A 6,395-nucleotide genomic window follows, 5' to 3' on the forward strand; every position below is an offset into this window, starting at 1 on the left:
TTTCATTTAACACTAATATATTTATAAAATACATTCAAAATATAGACTAGAAAAAGACAGATTATATTGATTGAAAAATGTATGCATTAGTTTTATATTTTATAATGAAATTGGAAGTTTGAGAAGTGCAATTGTAAATTGTTAATTGAGTGTATAAAAAAGTATGCAATAAATGCCGTTATGTAATAAAATTATGACACAACTTCTATAAAATTGTTTGCAATATTGATTAGGTTTGTATTGTAGTTTTGTCAACAGATTTAAGTTTATCATTATATTAAAATAGTAAATTTAAAAATGTTGACGATTGAGTGCTGAATGAAACAAAAAATTACATAAAAGATGTATTCAAACTTTTGATTTAGACTTGATTCAATTTAAAATGGAAAACAAATTACATTTAGATGATATAGTTAAGTTGCTGGTGGAAGTCAAAAACAGAACGATGTCATAATGCCTCAAATTCAATGTTCTTCACAACAACAAAATGCGATTTTAAAGCATTTTGACTTAAAGATTGCAACAGTTAATCCAAAATTTTCTGAAAATGCAATTTTGCAATTGCAAACATTTGAACAGGTGCAAAATTATGAAAAGAAATTGCGACAGTCCAACGCTGGACAAGTTGCAGATAGTGAGTTTTTTGTTCTAATGACTAACTTAAACTATTTTTGCTTTAAGTTTGAGTTATACATTATGTTTAGACACAATATCTTGGTCTTCAAGGAGGTTTTACTTTGATGGAGACTGTTAGACAAAAAATGAAAATGGTCATTACTGATGATTTGGTAAACAGCTGTTTTATTTTCATGGCCCATGGAAATAAACATGCTTTTTCTGTCCTCCAGCTTAAGGACATCGTTTGCGGTTAGTAAATAATTGTATGTATATTATTTGAGTAAATTGAAAAAGTTACAATTATTGCTTGAAAAAATAGTTTTTGTGAAAGAAGACTTTAGTTTTCATGTAGTCAAGTGAAATTTGTCCTGCAAAATTAGAATCTTGTGATCAAATAGTTCTTTTAAAATGCTTATCAGTAATAAATGTTCTTTTATAATAACATTTATTAAAAATCAGATAATAAAAATCTAAAATCATGTGCAAGGACTCAATTAAAAAAACTTATTTTAGAGAGCTCGCACTACTGACAAGGGGTCTTTTCAGATTTACAAACCATTATATCAAAACTTTATAAATGCTATTGTAACAATACAATGGTAACAACATGGTAATTATTCCTTAAGTTTCCACTTTCACAATTTCGTTAATTTGAGGGTTAAATTTTATGGAAATTATTTATGGTATTTTGGCTGCAGTTTGTATTTTAAGCAGTATTGATGTTAAAAGTGTTAGAATACTTGAAAGTAAAAAGCTTCCTCAGTACAAGTTGTAAAGCAGTGGCATTTATAACTTCATATCCTGATTTGTGACAAGCAATTAATCTTTTAAATATTTTTTGAAATGAAATTAGTATTAATATAGTATATTTCAACTGCTTGCAAACACAAAGGGTTTATAGCACTTTTATGTATTATACAGATTCTGTGCGTGCAAATCCCATGACAAAGGAAGCAAAAAACGCTGAAATTCAGTCAGCTATTAAAACAAGACTGCGTTTTCATTTGTTAGAGGTAAAGGTCGTAAAAGGCGGGAGGAGACCAAGAAAGAGTTGCCTTCGATAAATATGCAGGATTTTTTTGAGCAATAATTATAAAGCTTCGATAAAGTTCCCATTTTTTATGTTTGAGATATTATTTTTCTTTATTCTTCTTGGGATGCCAATCGTGCAAAACCTGCAACAAATGAAGCAAAAAAAGCATAATACGAAATATCTAAAAATAGCACAATTTGATATATACACACACAATTACATACATAAATACAAACATGCATACATACATACATACATACATACATACATACATACATACATACATACATACATACATACATACATACATACATACATACATACATACATACATACATACATACATACATACATACATACATACATACATACATACATACATACATACATACATACATACATACATACATACATACATACATACATACATACATACATACATACATACATACATACATACATACATACATACATACATACATACATACATACATACATACATACATACATACATACATACATACATACATACATACATACATACATACATACATACATACATACATACATACATACATACATACATACATACATACATACATACATACATACATTAGTAGGTATGTATGTATGTTAGTGATTGCTTAAATAATACAGCATAGCTGTTTTATTTAAATTTTTTTTATTTTTAATTAAAGCCTACATTATAAACTTTTTTTGCCATGTCTGCAGTTTTAAAAAGTAATATATAAATGGCAAAAATATAAGTAAATAATAATCCTATAAACTTACAATAATTTATACTTCAAACCTACAACAAATGTATTGTATATATATAATTATTTAATGTAATAAATAATAATATTGTTTCAGTTTTCGTATTTGATTGAGTCTATATCAAGTATACATTTATTGGTGTACCTTTATACATTTATTGGTGTACCTTTATACATGCCATATATAACTTAGTTGTATTTTTTCCAAACAGTTCCTGATCGGCTATTCATCAGCTTATTCATCATAATAAGGTAAATTGTCAATGTCATTTTTACGTTTTTGTTTACGTCTTGCCGGTGAGCAGCCGCCCGTCAAAAATACATAAAAATTACATCTGTAGTCGATTAAATGCGGAGGTCGCGCTGATGGCATTTTTACATCTTTGTTTATGTCCTGCTGATAAGCAGCCGCCCATCAAAAGTATATAAAAATTACATCTGTAGCTGATTAAATGCGGACGTCGTGCCAATATCGGGCAGATGCTAGTGTGTACCTGGGATATGTGTATATATATATATATATATATATATATATATATATATATATATATATATATATATATATATATATATATTATATATATATATATATATATATATATATATATATATATTTATATATATGTATATATCTTATCTTATATGTCTTTTAAAGCCGTCATTAATACGTGTTAAATAAGACAACTTACTGTGTTTCATTTGAGACCAGTTTAAGATATCCTTAAGACCAATATCAGAATGTCTTTAATTTGTCTTTAAGACGACTTGTTGTTGGTTAGGTAGTTGCTTATATAAACTTTAGCTTGATTTTCTTAAATCTGGTTGCCTTTGACGATCCTTTTCGATCACTTGCTATTTGTTTTGGTTCGCTGCTTCATTCTTGGCAGCTATTAAAACGTCGCTGCTAAGCTTAATCCCTCTTTCTGCAGAGTCATTAATGACATTTATTGCTTGAATATTAATGATTGAAGCTTGATATGCTCCAGATTTAGACCAGCGAGAAACGTCTTCATTTAAGAAACTTGGCTGCAGTTTTAGTGCGTAAAACGTAAACCATGAATCTTATAGAACAAAATCTGCCAGTTTAGTTATAATGTGATTTCTGTTTTAGAAGGGAACTGTTGCTTTCCAAACCTTTCCCATATTGTCCTCTTGGGGATGTAGCAGGTGCGGCTGGTTGAATTTCAATTAACCGGTCAGTTAGCAGACGTTTATCAGCGCATGGTATAAAATGGCTAAATAGAGCCAGAGGCACCATTTCTGTAGTTAGACACTACAAATGGCGCTGAAATGCACGAATGGCACTCTTTGTAATATTAGCATTTACTGCTTCATATTGCAAAAGTTTGAGAAAGAGCTGAAGATCGTTCCAAGGAGCATCTACAGCTGATGAGCACGTCATCTACCATGTGATGTAAACATGTGTCACAAATACAACAAAGTCATATATTTTTTGCACTTTGTTGGCGGTTGTAACACTCCCTCGAGGAAAATCATTAATATGCTGTTGCAACAGGCATATTTTGATAGAATAGATTAATTTGGCCGTCCATCTTGCCTTGTGCAATGCACCCGGTCTGTTAAAGGTTATGACGTTGTCTTATTTATCCTCTGTGTCTAAGAACAGTGTGTATTGACACAGAGGATACAAATGTATCCTTGTAATCATCACGTCTCAGTTTAAACTCAGTTTGAGTAGCCCTGAGAACTTTAGAGCTGCACGAGGAAAGAAAAGTTTTGGCTTCTTGACTGTAAGACTTAGTCGAGTCAAAACGTGTTGGAGACGATTGCTTAAACGTTTTGCCTATAAGACTAAAGTTCTTTCGGAATTTTGAAAAAAGAACTACGTGATTTGGAAGTCTCAATCTTAAGATCTTCAAACAAATGTGAAAGCACAACTTCCCCAATATGATGGAGACACCCTGACTATAGCAAGACTTTACCAAGTCTTTGTTGGATTGTCACATGCTGCAGAAACGTAGCCTGTGTTTGAGGCGGTTGTGTCAAATGTCATGTTGACAATTGACTCTGTACAATGCCAAGAATTTAACAGATCAATCAAGTGTAAGATTAGCTATTTTGTTGCCTGAGCTTTCTTCGCGAGATGGATATATTGGAACGTCAAGTAGCTTCAAGTTTTCTGCATTTCCAACCACTACACAAAGCCGTATTTCAGACACGTTCTTATCAGTTAAAGAAGCCATCAATTTTGCGTCCCAAAGAAGAGTTGCCAAGTCTTGTGCAACCCATTGTTCTTTATAGTCTTCTGCCAATTGCTGTACAACATTTCACTAGAATCTGTCTGCAGTAGCATAAGAAGTAGACACATTAGAACTGTTGTCTTGTGACTCTTCAATCAAAGCTGCTGTAAATGTTGCTTGTTGAGCTGAAGACATATTCAAGCGTGTTGCTAAAGCAACAAGTCTCGGACGCTTCAATATGTCATGAGGAATAAATGCAGATGTCCCAGTAAGTGAGGAACGGTGATGGCATCGTTTACTTGTCTTCCGAGTCAAAAAACTTATGTCACATTCACCTTCATCGCTATTATCTGTATCTAATAGGCTTCGAGTTGTTGTTTCTTCTCCTTCTTCATCTGCTCTTTGGTTTTCTTTAACAGCTCTTCTCTGTGCCAATTGCTTTCACACATTACTTCATTGAATCTTTTTATCTATTATGTTATCTTTTGATCCAAAAGTTACAGTTTTGTTTTCAATTTTCCTTTAGCAATTGTATGATGCGTTCACAATCATTGAGTTCTGAAATCATTGGAATATTTGCTTTGACCAAAAATACCACTAATTGGCTCAATACTTGTCTTGGTGCTTCCCATTGAGAACGGTTTACATTAGTGATTTTATTTGGAACATTTGTGTGGCACATCATACAGCGGAGAACTTAAAGTTTGGTTTGAAGGCGGGCACCAGTGATCACTGCATCTTCAGGCGAAATAGCTTCACTCAAACCAAATACTGCAGGGGACTTACTGGTACCTTTGGATTGTGAATTGGAAGGAGATACCATTACAGGTCATACTAATCAAGAAATAGGCAAGGTACAATTCACGTAAGTTGTGATATTTAAAGGTAAAAAAACCACCACAAGTACAATTAGCAATTAAAAGTAAGTTGGTAAATAATAATGAGAAGTTGTTTAATGGTACTAAATTTCCCTGTTATTACTCATGGTATGAAAAATGATAAAAATTAGTGAATATGTAAAATTATACAATTAAAATATTAAAAGATTATAAAATTTTTCTGTTGTTTTGAATATATAGTTGCTTACCAACTGATATAATCTAAATAGCAGGAAAAATTTCCAGATTTCTCTCTGATAAGGAAGTCAAAAAATATTTAATTCATTCAAATGCAGACAACAAGGATATATTTATCAAAGATATAGTATTATTAAGCTAAATTAACATTATTTATTTCAAACTTAAATATGAAAAACCGTTGAAGAACTAAATAATAATTTATAGTCTATGATAGGTAAATGTAAATTTTTCAAATAACAGGAGGACCCCCTAAATGTTAATATAAGTAAGAAATATTTTATATTATACCATTTTGACCCAAAAGAAAACTTTTTAAAATGAGTACAAGGATATTTAAAAACCTTGGGGTGTTTGATGCACCCTAATATATATATACATATATATAAATATATATATATATATATATATATATATAAATATATATATATATATATATATATGAACTTGATTTGATTTAATAATAACACTCTCAGAAAAACGATAATTCAAATAACAAAAAAAAATGTCTTTTGGAAGATTTTAATATTATAAATGTAATGAATTTTTGCGGAGGAAAAAAAAAAAAAAATACACAGTAATTTCATTTAACTTAATGAATGATCTCATTTCAGAGTCATTGCAGAGATTATTATTGCTATTTGAACAAAACTGTTATAGCGAAATCATAAACGTGGAGAAATGTAAAAAG

The 6,395-nt window shown here is 30.5% G+C and overlaps 1 pseudogene across 1 annotated transcript; it reads left to right on the top strand.

Annotated features, from left to right (window-relative positions):
• The first annotated feature begins 358 nt into the window (after positions 1 to 358).
• Positions 359 to 1,708, top strand: LOC149886730 (uncharacterized; annotated as a pseudogene). The gene is made up of 3 exons (XR_016453644.1): positions 359 to 634; positions 705 to 867; positions 1,540 to 1,708. The product of XR_016453644.1 is annotated as an uncharacterized LOC149886730 (transcript).
• Positions 1,709 to 6,395: the final 4,687 nt, after the last annotated feature.

Source organism: Hydra viridissima, unplaced genomic scaffold (genome assembly GCF_058129835.1).
Source record: "Hydra viridissima isolate aposymbiotic clone 2 unplaced genomic scaffold, HvirCarnegie_v1 scaffold_6, whole genome shotgun sequence".
NCBI lineage: Eukaryota > Metazoa > Cnidaria > Hydrozoa > Anthoathecata > Hydridae > Hydra > Hydra viridissima.